Below are 13,982 nucleotides of genomic sequence, written 5' to 3' on the forward strand. Positions count from 1 at the left end.
AAAACGATATTTTTATCTCTCAAGCAAAGTATGTGGCAGACATTTTGGAGAGGTTTAAGATGCAGAACAACGAGCCCACACCAACTCCAACTATCATGGGGTTGAAGCTGAGCAAAGAAGATTGTAGCAACAATGTCGATTCGACATTGTACAAAAGAATGATAGGCAACTTGATGTATTTAATTGCCACTAGGCCGGATATAATGTATGTAGTGAGTTTGGTGTCGATGTTCATGAAGACACCCAAGGAGGCACATTGGCAAGTAGTGAAAAGGATTCTAAGGTATGTCAATGGGACAAAACAATATGGTACTTTTTACGCCACAACAGATGATTTCAAGCTGGTTGGTTACACTGACAGTGATTGGGCATGAAGTGTCGATGACAGAAAGAGCACATCAAGATATGTTTTTCATTTGGGTTCTGGAGCCATTTTTTGGGCCTCCAAGAAGTAGACCATAGTTTCATTGTCAATAGCAGAAGTTGAATATGTCGTCGCAATAACACTAGCCTATCACGCAATTTGGATGAGAAGGATGTTGAGGGATCTTCGCCACGACCAAGAGGGAATGACAACTATTTTCTACGACAACACTTCAACAATTGCATTGTCAAAGAATTTTGTCTTTCACAAGAGGACCAAGTATATTGATGCTAAATATCATTTTATTAGAGAGTTAATTAACAATGATGAAATTATGTTGCAGCACTAGGTCACATGAACAATTTGCTGATATTTTCACAAAGTCATTGGCACGTGAAAGTTTTGTTTATCTCAGAGATTGTTTGGGAATTGTCAATGGTGGCAATTGTGATTAAGGGAGAGTGTTGGAAATATTAATCCCAACCATCGTGTTCAACACTCTGACATCAACCATACTTGTATTTTTGCAGGTTGTGATTTTGTTTGCATGCAGAAGGACTTAAGTCTTAGCAGAAGTACATTGCTGACCATTCTGCAACACAAAAGAGAAGTTAAGGCACTTAATGAAGTTTAGTAAATAAGTATGAGCAAACATTCACTCCGTGACTATTGGCCACACTCCACAACACCTGCAAGTTCAGAAAACCATTTATTGTGTAAAATCGCCCATGTTGTGTATTAAATATTAAATATTTTTTGTGTCATGTATTAATGTCAAATTTGTATGTCGACATAAATATGAATGTAAAAGTCATCTGCATTGTTGGGCAAGTAGAGGGAGAGGGTGAAAGTTGAGGTAGTGAGGAGAAAATCGTGGAGCAAATTTTGGTGGGTGTGTGAAAACAACACTAAGTGTGTTACTTCGAAAATCATGGAGCAAATTTTGGTGGGCACATGAAAACAACATTTAATGTGTTACTTGGCAACCCCGGGTGAAGTGTAAATCTCCCTAAACTTTGTTTTTACTTTGATGAATAAGCAATCTTCTCATATGAATGTTCATGAATTAGAATTTAATCTCAAGTCTTATTTAGTTGTTTTACTTTGTTTTGTTGTGATTTAAATTTAAATTTTAATTAAGCCTATGTATAGTTGCAATATCCTTACCACAACTAAAATATTGCCTTACCCAAACCTATTCATGAGTGAAACTCCTCTCCTCTAGAATCTTTAGAATAGAAAAAAATGATTTAGAAATAGGAAAGAATACAAATACAAGATCATGTACTGTCTTTTTATATTAATGAAGAGAACCTTTTTTCTAAATAAAACGATTCAAAGATCTATCAGCCTACACATGTCGCATATAAACTCCACCATTCATTTCAGAGACCGAAAATGCTGACTATTCATTCCCCAAACCCTTAATTTAGTCAGTTAGATTGCAACTAATACCAAAAATATTCCAAGCTCATGAAATGTACAACATGCAAACCATTTTTCATTTTTAAAAACTTTAAATTTCTGCAACGCAATTCCATTTTTCATTTTTTTTAAATTTAAATTCCTTCAACGCAATTCCAATATAGAACAGGTCTATAGGCGTAACAATGAATAATCTTTTTTTTCGTGGGATAAAAGGAATAACACTTTTGCCCATTTGCACGAATCGGAGTAGTTACATCGGTCGATTGGCCAAAGATTTTGGTTTTTTTAAGCCGAAAAAGAATAACTCTTCTGCCCAAGTTACATCTGTAAATAGGGCAAGGAATTTTTTTTTGGCTGAAAAAGATTCCTCGTCTGCCCAGATGCGCGAATAAGAATAACTCGGAGTAGTTACATACAGAATTTTTTTTGTGGGGGATGAAACAGAAAAGTCGTTTACCCAAGAGCACGAATTAATCTTAGTTAAGTCTGTCAATAGAGCGTCCACTCAGCACGAATAAATCTTAGTTAAGTCTGTCAATAGAGCGTCCACTTCATCGATCGTCGATCCATGGCATCATCCTGATGCTGGACTTTGCATAATTGATCATGCCATTCTCATGACACTCGTATAATTTAAAGTATAGCACTTTCTCAACTTTAGTGGGATGAAAATGGAGTCGTCTACTTGTTGGGACCCTGGGACCCGGAAAAGTGATTGGAATTTGGAAAAAATTTCATAAAATCTTATCGATGTAATGTTTGAATCATGTTTTTTTATGATGGAAACAACTTTAAGTGGATTTGACTGTGGGAAAATTCCAGAGTCATGTGAAGTACTAGTTACAGGTGCTTTCTAGTTATAAGGTGCAACCAGTGTGACCATCACCAAATGAGTGCTAAGTAAACTATTCAAAAATCATGAAAATGATCATACATTAATGAAAATACCATTAGCTATTTTCCATTAATGACTTTCCCAATAAAATGAAAATACCATTAGCTCTTGTCCACTAAGATAAAAAATAACGTTTCAAATTACATCACTACACGTCACCGAAGAGGCCACCATGTACGAATTTAGATAAATAGGAATTATTCTGTCACATCAAATTTAATACATGAAACATCAAATTTAATACTTAAAACATCAAAATTTGACCATGGTTGGCATTCTGGATGGTTTTCAAATCCGAGATTGGAGTACGCCTGCTTCTATATAAGTCAGGCGATGCGATTGTATTTCTCACCGCTTGCTTACCGACTTTGCCCTAGTGCAGTTGTAGGTATGGCTGTATAACCTAGATTGATTGAGGCTTGCTAATCTGTGAGATATCGATAGTTTGCTCATATTTTATTTCCACGTTATGCATTGATGCACACTTATCAATGATTTGCTCATCATGTTATGTATTGATTCACAGTAGCTTATCAATGTCCAGGTTGTGTATTGATGCACTTGAGCACTTGAAATTTTTGTTGTCAGAAGTGGGAGACTTTAGAGGCGTTCAGTTTGAACTTGGTGAACTTAGTGATACCACTATCCAGGCAACAACAACAAGGTCGACCGCAGGTGCAACAGCGGCGACAAGAACGTCGTCGGCTGCAACTCCAACATCGACGGCAACCCTATCATGGGCGACAATAGCGGCAACAAGAACACCACGATTCACTTCAATGCCGGTAACGGCATCGTGGGCAACAACAACAGCAGCATGAGCAACAACACCATGAACAGCAACAACGAAGGCAAGGGCGGCAGCAACAGCCCGATCAACAACACCCCGAACAGCAACAACAAAGGCAACGACCCCATCATGGGCAACAACAACAACAGCAAGAGCAACAACACCATGAACAGCCACAACAAAGACGAGGGCGGCAGCAACAGCGCGATCAAGTTGTAGAGCAAGGGTAATGACAAGTAGACCAACTTATACTAACTGCCTTTTGTTTTCCTCCAAATATATTCTCTGCTCTTCAGTGCGGTATATGCACAAATGTCATGGTTTATGATTTCGCTTTCTTTTTATCTGCAAAAAGATGTTATGATTTTTTTTCCTGTTATTTTGCTTATCACATTGTTATTTTGTCGCAGGTATGAGAAATAATAAATGCAGTCGAAGATTATCTGTTTATCGAAGACTCAGTATGTGTTCATATATAGTTAGTTTAGAGCCCAATGTTATATAAATAAGGCATGCCCCATATCAATTCCATAGTGGAATAGGCATGGCCATGTATGGTTATGCAATTATGTTCGCATTAGCTTATGCAAGATTGATGTGCATCACATTCACATTTTAGTTGGAGGCTGGTATATTGTAATTTCGGTTTATATGTTAGTAAATTCTCTGCCTGGTTACCTTGTTAGTAAATTCTCTGCCTGGTTACCTTGTTACTCTAGTTGCTTTGTTTTAATATTTTTAATAGTTTTGTTCAACTCCAAAAATAAGTTAATTGAATAATTAAAAAATAGATAAATTATTTTAAAAATTATTAATCAAAATTAAGTTTAAAATCTATATTTCTTTGAAATAATATTTTAGTTAGACGCTGGCATATGGTTACTATGTCACTGTGGTTACCTTGTGTTAATATTTTTAATGGTTTGGTTCTCATAACTTGAGAATAAGTTAATTGAATAATTAAAAAATAAATTCATTAATTTAAAATTTATTAATCAAAATTAAATCTTTAAAAGTAATTATTATCATATATTTTTATATATGTAATTTAGTGAAGTATTTCATTTCATCATGGTTGTGCTATCTCTTATATAAGAGAGGTTCTCTAGCCTAGTGTTTAAGAGATATATAATCTTATTATGTTATGTAATATATAATCCTATTATGTTATGTAATTTTGATTTGGTCAAAATAAAATAAGAATAACTTTATGTTAAAAAAAAAAAATATTTATTTTTTGTTGGGTAATTAAGGTAAATTTAAAATAAAAATAAAAATAACCTTATGTTAAAATAAAAATTCTAAGTTAATATTTTTTCAAATTAATTTTGGTTGGGTAGTTAAGTAAACTTGACTTGGTCAAGTTCTAGAGTTTTATGAGAACCCATGGTATTCATGTAGAATATCTGGCCTATTTAAAGGGGAGAAATAGACCACCCTAGATCCATCTTAACTCCTATCTATCAAGTGGAAAGAGTATCAAATCTATTGAGATGAGAATATCTTAAGATGCAAAAAGATTTCATCCCTCTGGACACTTAGTAGATCCAGAGTTAAGATGAATCTAGGGTGGTCTATTAAAAGCCAAGTTCACTTTGTAAATATTAGATTTTAATTATAAAGTTATTTTAAAACATATTTTAGGGTGGTCTATTAAAAGCCAAGTTCACTTTGTAAATATTAGATTTTAATTATAAATTTATTTTAAAACATATTTTTTTGTAAAAGCAAAAAAAATGTAATTTTGTTTCAACTTTTGAAAAATAGAACAAAATTACATTTTATAGATGTTATCCCCATTGGCTAAGAGTAACTTCTCTCCTTATAAGCATAACAAAGACTGCAAATAAAAAAGAAACATGAGCACTATTGGATTGAGGGGGCCTCATCCAAGTTCAACGTTAATTAGCCAAACAAATCCTTACACTACTGGCCCTTTCGGCATCAACATGCGGAACGTGGACCAAAGTCTCACTCGAAGCAGTATGGAGGGATGCTGAAACCAAGTTTCCGCACCTTGAGATGGTTGTGATGTCGTTTGATTCCCTCTATTCCTACCTTCGTGCAGGTCACTTCGCTCTAGGGCTTGCAAGGCAGGCCCTCTATTCTATCCTTCCGTACCTCCATGAAAGGGTACGATCGGCCTTCACATAGCCCTAACCTTCTCCTCACGTACTTTCGTGTTGCTATGGCAGCATGCCGTGCAGATTCCCCAATTAACCTAAGTGATTTTCTTATCTCATCAAATACTTAAAGTCAACACCCGGTAAACATATTTGTGAATGCGTTCAATTATTCAATGTAATTGTAATCATTCGTGCATCATACAAGCATAATAAAGGAAATTCATATGTAAAATGTCAGATGCATCAACAGAACAAGACATAGAAATTGCAGAATATCTATCTTTATTAATATCTTCCAAGTGTTTACAAACTTTGTCTGCCCCGCGCACACAGCTACAGAGGTCCGCGCACTCAACTATAGACTTCTACCCTAGGCCTTTGTGCACTCAGCTGCAAAGCCTCTACCTACGCTACAACCCAAGACTGAAACTTCTTGCTACAAAGCTATGACTCTCTTACATCATTCCTCCTTCTATTATTATCAAACTACTTAGAGCTTAGATCTTTTTATACAATCCCATGGTTTGCGGACGATGGGTAGATCTCTTATAGCCAACTTTACTTTACAAAACTAAGGGCAGACTACCCTTTTTGACACATAACACCTTCGCAGTCTCCGACCACAAAATGTGAAGTCTTTATAATTATATTACAAAATTTCGCTTAATCATGGGCTTTTAGCCTCAAAACAGCCCTTGGGGGATCCCGCTTCCAACAGGCCGCCAACACAAACATCGTGACTTGCCCTCAAGTCACTAAGTAGGCGCGAAGATCTTTACACAAAGCCCATCCAGCTCGACCCGTATGACTGCTACCTCGGCCATGCACTAAGTTGTCGCCTGCTTCACATCTTCCATTGTCTTTTCGGTCACTCCTCCTGCACTATCAGCCTAAAGCTTTTGTTGCGTCGCTTGCAGAGTCACAAGCTTGCCTTCAATGTTTCTTGTGACTGCGTAAGCTTCCTCCAGCTAGGGCTTTAGTCTTGCCTTTAGCACTGCTCCGTTGTGCAACGTTGTGTCCACCTATTCCTTCAGCTGCATGGCTTCCTGCAGCTTGGCTAGCCTCTGTGTCAGCACGACGGTCCGCGTTGTGCCTTTAACTTCATCATAGCTCTGTTGTAGCTTGCGTGCTTCCATCTCTAGCCTTTAGATGTTTGGGTCCTCCTGCAAACTTGTCAGGACCTCAAATGGTTGCTCGAACAACTGTGTGCAATCTGCTACTACACTCTCCACCGCTGCGACTACTTCTATGACAGCAGTGGCCCACTATTCTTTTACCTCTGGAAGTGTTGAAGGATGGGCCCTCAGATGGAGCTCTGTAATATGTAGGTTTAGCTCCAACTGAACCGACGCCATCTTTGTCTGAGTTTCGTGCACCCCTGTAGCCAATTTGCGGAGATAGACCTCGACTGGCTCCTCCTCTGGAATGGCCAACTTTAGGACCATTCTGCATGCCTCTTCCACGACCCGCATGATCTTCTTGCTTTAGTTGGTCACCTCAGCCTTAGCGGCGATGGAAGCATTTCCCTCTAGGGCCATTTTTTCATTATTTATCTGATGTTTGCTAATCACCTGGAGGGCGCGGTGCTCTGTTGATTGTGATCTTGGAAGAGAGTTCATTGGATGTTTGCAGATTGATTATACATTTACTTTTTCTTATTGGTTTGAGTTTGTCTCTTTTAAGTGTCAAAACAAGTATTCATTTCGAAAATCGGTAAGTGTTGTAATCTCTTCTACCCTCTCTGATTTCGAAAAAGTGAACTTGTTTGTATTCGTCATTTAAAAGCAAATTCAAAGTTGTACAAAAAGCTTTCTTTGTAGGCATCAGTACTAAGAAAGCGGAAAACAAACACCTACATTGTGCATTTGCATTTGATAGTTTGCATGTTGGATTTAGGAAAAATGCATTAGAGTGTGCTGATTGCTCTTTGAGAAAAGATGGTGTCTTTCTTTTCCCTTAGTAGCTAGGATTTTCAAAGTTGAAAAGATATAAAGCTTGCTTATCATCTTTAGACTTCATTTAGGAATTTGTATCATACATCTCGTGGTGAACCTTGAAAGGCAAACTTCTAAAAAAGATCAACCTAAAATAAATTGAATGAACTTAACAACGCTTTGCAACATAACGCACAACATAGAGGTCTAGGCTAGAGACGTGTTCCGGCGTCGTTAAGCCTGGTGACTGTCGATCTTGTGGATGGTGGGTGATTCCTCCTGATGGACGATAGCGCCAGTACGGATTGTGCTCCCACGTACCGTCGCGTATATATTGGGAGACCCCTATAGGCATAAAACCTTTATCCTTAGGAAGCCGTGTCGGCCGCCCTACTGATCGCAATGCACTGAACATAGCATTCAGGAAGATCGACCGCCCGTACCCTAAAAAGTATTCTACGGTTTTGCGAAAAGTTTGGTACACCCTCTGCCTAGAACTCCAGAGCAGTTCCTTTTGGCCTTTTTCAGACTCTATAACAGAAAAAGTCCATCCGAGCATTTGTCACTTCGGGCTCATTAAAACATCGAAGGAGACTAGAGTCATCTTTAGCTTTTTCTCGACTCTTTAAAAGTGAAAAAGCAAGTTGTGTCTAAAAGCGTCTAAAAAATTCATTTAATTCGGAAACACACTTTCCCCTTTTGTATTTTGGTTGATCGAGTAATCCGCAATCGTGGAATAAAGTCAATTGAAACCCCGTCGTTCGCGGAGGCTTACGAGTCAACCGTCTTTGTCTCCGGAATCGAAAACAGTACGGACAAAGCGAACTCGTTTAACCGGGTCGAAATCTCCTATCAAAGTTAGAACAAGTGTTCCAACAACATCTGAGATTCCGGTTACTCCAATCATTTCTGGAAACCCTGCCTCTATAGAAGAAGTTTAACAACCGCAGAGGGACAGTAACACTGATCCTAGTCTGGGGGCAAATACTTGCGTTACTGAACCAGTTCCATCTGTGACCGGTTCAGAGAGTCTTGCTCCTCAAACAACTGTCGCTATCGATTCAACCCCTTCTTTGGCACCAGAAATATTTTACGGACCTGATGGTCTTCCTCTTCCACATGGTTTGATTGCGATAGAGGAAATTGTAGAAGATCCACAAGCAAATACTCCAACACATTTTGGAGTCGGGGTCACTCTATTTCCTTCAACAGAAGTTAGTCTACCACAAGTGGAAGTTCCTGTAGAATCGCTAGGCAATCTATTGGATAAACTCAAAATGTCTGAACAACCGTCAACATCTAGGACTGTGTCGAATGACACAGCGACAGCAGAAGCCCCTGCCGTCATTCCGACAATGTTTGCCGGCATACCATCTGTCCCGACTAGCTCACAACCGCTAGAAGGAGTCCACCAAGGGACTATTTCGATAGTGTGGTCTGTTCCAGTTTGTTCATCCGGAATAATATCCGGCAACTCTTATGTTGAGACTCGCCAGATTGATCCATTTGGAGGTCAATTTGGGCAATCCAGTCCCCAAGGACAAACAATCCCCTTGAGTTCCAGATTGCTACCGTATGGGGGGCAGTATGCCCTTTCATTACCCCCTCCGGGAGGGTATCCATACGAGAGTTCACAACAGTATTCAGGTTATACTGGAATTACATCAAGTGGTTGGGTACCTATGCTACCTCAACAACCAAGGGTTGTATATTCTATGCAACAGTGTGTACCTATGTCGAACATCCCGACCACACCGGCCATTGTGACAGTGTCGCAAGTTCAAACGTTGCTTGTTGTATGTCAACCTCAGATTTCTCAGGTTGTAATGCAACAGCCCCTTGACCCGGTGACACAACCACAATCGCCTACTGGTGGGGCGACATAGGTACAAACAGGTACAATCACCCCACACCTTGGTCCAACGGTTAGTATAGCGCAACAGAACATGGCTTCACAACCGTGGCTGGTGCAATACCAACAACCACAATTCCAGCAAGTGTACCAAGGTTCTGAGCAGCAGATCTTTGCGAACAGTGGACAACCGTATATTCAAAACGGTCAAAACCAACCGCTTTACAGTGGTCAAGTCCACCAACCGTATCAGTCATACCAACATCAATTACATTATGCTGGTATGCAAAGGCCCATTGCTCAGGCAATTCCATCGTACCCTGGGTATGCTTCACCTAACCTGAATCAACAGTTACCATTCGTGGCAACTTTAGAGTTACCCGATTTACACTAGTTAACAAATGATCCAATTGCTTACGCCCCTTGGTGGCCAGCGATTCCTCACAAACTTCCATCTGACATTCCTAAATTCAATGGAAATCCAGGTGAAGACCCATCGAATCACGTGATGACTTTTCATCTGTGGTGTTCATCAAACACCCTAAATGATGATTCGATAAGGCTTCGCCTTTTCCAGAGGACGTTAACGGGTCCAGCGGCAAAATGGTATATTGAATTACCTAGAGCCTCGTTCGACAATTTCATCTCCCTAGCCACGACTTTGTTAACCCATTTTCAATTACCGTTAAGGTATGAAATGGGAACAAAAATCTTAACCAACTTCAAGCAGACAACGGCCACTCACATATCTGATCATATACATGAGTGGCGATGTCGTCGTAGGATGGTAAAAACGTACGTTCCCGATCAGCTATTAGCTGAATGGTTTATCAAATCCTTACTTCCTACAATCACGGAAGATGTGGCAAAGGGGGGAGTCATAACGGAAGAGAAAGTCATCGCTCGTGCGCAATATATGGACTTGGTCTATACTCAGTCTGGCATGCTCTACGAAAAAATACCTGACGCCCCTAGACCGGAATTCTCAATTCCTCCTCCTCCTAAATCAAACAATGACTCTCATGCCATCGATGGCCTGATTGGCACGACAGACATGAAATCGACAAAGGCTACATCTACAAGGGCCCGTAAGATTTCCAGTCAAAATGCAAATGAGGAACTTCTTGCCTCAGAAGTAAATGTCGCGTTGACCGACAAGGGCAAACAACTGAAGCAACCAGGGGGCAAGAAGAAAAAGAAAGGGAGAAAAAGGAAACCCCCTGCGGGGTGTCATATATGCGATGAGGATCATTGGATGAGAGATTGTCCACATATAGCTGAAGTTAAGAAACTCTTTAAGAGTTCAAAAACCTCAGCAGTATTGAGTGATCCGTTTCCAAGCCCGGGTACCAAACTGGTTGCTAATCAAAATGCTTCCCGATCCCAAGTGCTTATGTTGTCTATCTCAAAGCAGCAAAATGATGCTTTGGCAAGGAATAAAGATTATGGGAATCCACAGGTGTCGAATAACAAGGCTAATGAACAACCTAGTAGTTCGACAACAACTTTGACCAAAGTTGTGCCACCCACCATTCCTGAACAAATGATAAAGTCGCCAAAGGGAGTAGTGTACAAGTCAACATTTAATCCTCGTGCAAAAATAGCACAAAATTATAATATAATAGAGGACCTGGCCCAATCGTCATCCGCTATGTCGACACTTGAGGTACCGCAAAATTGCCCCTCCCAAGAGCAAGCTTTATTATCAGCAATAGGTGGGATTGGCCCAAGGGATTCCAATCTTGTGGCCTTTGATCATAAAGGATATGACCCTCAGTTACCAGCTCAACTAGCTTTCCTTATTCAAGTGAAAGCCCTCAACAAAACTGTTCATTGAACAATTATTGATGAGGGGGCATCTACGTGTATTATGTCGATGAGTTGCTGGAAGAATTTAGGCTCACCACCCTTGTCGAGATCGTCAACGACGTTAAAAGCATTTTATGGACGATCATACACTCCATACGGGATTTTAAGTAACTTGCAAGTTGAACTAGGGGGCAAAACAGTAGGAATTGATGTTGAAGTAATTGATGGAAACCTCGATTACAACATCCTACTGGGAAGGCCCTGGATATATACCATGGCCACAGTTGTGTCGACCTACTTCAGGAATATTGCATTTCCCTTTCAAGGAGGAATTACAGTCATCGACCAACAAACTTTCCTCCCCGATAGTTCACAAGTTACGGGAAGCATTCCAATGATCCATGGAAGCAATCATTCGCTTCAAAATATTGGAGTAGGTATCCTAAAAGACCCTGCCTTAATGGGTACTTTTTCCCTACCGCCTGCAAGTAATCTGGCGGAAGTGGCCACAGTGGAAACCTACAATATGAAATCTTCTATATCTAATGGATTCGGAAGATTCCTAAACATTTTGTCAGCGTGGATCATCGCCCTAATAGAAATACTGTAAATACAGTGGGCTTCGAGGACGGTTCTAATCTCGTGTCAACCTCGTTAAAAAATGAAACAAGGAGTCATGAGGCTAGTTCTTTTACTGTGTCAACCTCATTAAAAAATGAAACAATCCCCTTTCCAAATCTCAAAGGCAAACCTTCATTCCAACCACCAAGTTGAATGCAATGAAGCTTGGGGGGCATGTATCTCGATTTGCATTATTATGCTGGGGAATGCAAACTTATCATCGAGCAGTTTTAGCACACAGTTCATGCTCGTTAAAAAATAAACGCAAGATCCGAGCAGTTTTAACGCGGACTTCATGCTCGTTAAAAAATAAACATAAGCAATGAGCAAGTGTTTCCACCAGTGTTTAAGCTCATTTTAAAATAAAAAATGAACCTACCCGGTAAATAACCACTGTGAATGTAACCTTATCAGCCATTAAATCCTTGGTCGTGTTTGCACCATCACCTCCACTTTTCCATTGGCCGATCGTTCACCTCCATATGTTTGTTTACCCATTTTGAGGAACAGCTGCGAAGAGTGATTTCACTAGCCATCCTTGTGACACTGCCGTGATTGGAAAATTCCAACCTGTACCTGGAATCAGATGCTAACCCGTTTTATCACTCGTTCCTCAAAAGACGAGTCTTCTTTAAGCTCTTTTCATCTAACTCGTAAAATATGAAAAGATTGCCGAGTCCTTGGCCTTCCAACTCGTTAAAGGGACAGGAAGTGCTATCTGTCCTCTAGATTTTAATCTTTTTGGACCTGAGGGATTATTGCACAAAAAGATCGAGCGCTTGTTTTATTCGGCTCGTTAAAACTATCGAAAACTCATCTCTTCTGTATTGTTTTATACTTTTTCGGACCTAAGGGATTAGATGACGAAAAAGGACCTTTAGAGTTAACTTTATGTACCTTTTTAGACTCTCTAAAAATGAAAAGGAACGAGTTATCTTTGTTGTTAGACTCGTTAAAATCATTAAATAGCGACAAACTTGTCTTTAGACGAGAACGAGTTTCACTATCGCTAGGCTCGTTAAAACATAGCGATGGGCTTGCCCTAAGGGCAGGTTATAGAACAAGAATATGTTATCCTCCTCAAGCTTGACAAAAATAAAGAGGTACTGGTCAGCGATGACTGGGGAAAAATTGGGAGAAACTAAAGAAAACTTTGATGGTAGCAAGTCGCTCTTGAACATGACACTTTTCCTTCGTACCACAATCGGGTTGGGTTGTTTCATTCACCGGTCACATCCATGGTCTCGCCATACCATCCATATTTGGGGTAATTCTACCGATCCATCGCATCAGTGTCGCCACATGTTCAAGAGAAGTCATTCAGAAAAGTCAACCGTGTCCCATCCACTGCCATACATTATCCTTCATCCTTTCATGACCGCCACCCTGAATCATATGTCACAGATCGTTTTCACCTCCATTAAAATCATTATCTCCGTTCCGTGTCACTGATGTGGGATTCATTAAGGCCCTCCTTTGATGGATCGCTTCTTGTCGACATCAGCTCATTATCCAAGAAGTTGATCTAGGAACAACCCCTTCAGTACTTTGAAGCTTGCATGCCTCAATGGCAAGTTTCTCACTTCCGGCGACAGGTATACATCAATGACCTTCGACCGAAAGATTTTGCGTGGTGTTCGACGTCAAGTCCTTTATTCACACCACGTGAATTGTACTGTAGTACCTTGAGGGTCATTATCATTATCGGTGATTCCTCTCGCGCTTGTTAACGGTTTACCTCATTGACCGGTAATCAAGCGATGTCTTTCCATGTTCGACTTCAGAACATTTCTCACATGAATCGACTTGTACTTAGAGTGAAGATCGAATGAGTTTGAAGACCCCGGATCTAGTTTCATCCATTCGGGCTGCGATATATATTCAGGAAAAATAAAGACATTGACATGTACACCATTGCAGCAGATAATCATCCTACTCAAAGGATGATAATTTCATCAAAATTATCAGTCTACCATCAGACGATTGTCTGTTCTATGTACAAAAAAATGAATTTATAAAGCTGAGCATGGGAATGCCCGCCTCAGCTAGATCATGAAAGCAGTATGAAAAATAATGTATTGTATTGTATCTTATTACAGGTCTCCTCCCAACATTGGATGAACTTCGGATCCCCCTGATAAAGCATTTCGCCTGATAAACAGC

The 13,982-nt window shown here is 39.9% G+C and overlaps 1 long non-coding RNA gene across 3 annotated transcripts; it reads left to right on the forward strand.

Annotated features, from left to right (window-relative positions):
• The first annotated feature begins 2,923 nt into the window (after nt 1-2,923).
• Nucleotides 2,924-4,169, forward strand: LOC149185573 (uncharacterized). 3 transcript variants are annotated; one of them, XR_016256047.1, is made up of 3 exons: nt 2,924-3,075; nt 3,276-3,703; nt 3,888-4,169. It is a non-coding gene; the product is annotated as an uncharacterized LOC149185573 (long non-coding RNA). The 3 variants fall into 3 exon arrangements; XR_016256048.1 differs by having other exon boundaries at nt 3,030-3,075; nt 3,232-3,703; XR_016256049.1 differs by lacking the exon at nt 2,924-3,075 and adding an exon at nt 3,099-3,116.
• The last annotated feature ends 9,813 nt before the right edge of the window (nt 4,170-13,982 follow it).

Source organism: Pinus tabuliformis, chromosome 3_1 (assembly GCF_031772625.1).
Source record: "Pinus tabuliformis cultivar Carrire ecotype Pingquan chromosome 3_1, CPIR1, whole genome shotgun sequence".
NCBI classification, from domain to species: Eukaryota; Viridiplantae; Streptophyta; class Pinopsida; order Pinales; family Pinaceae; genus Pinus; species Pinus tabuliformis.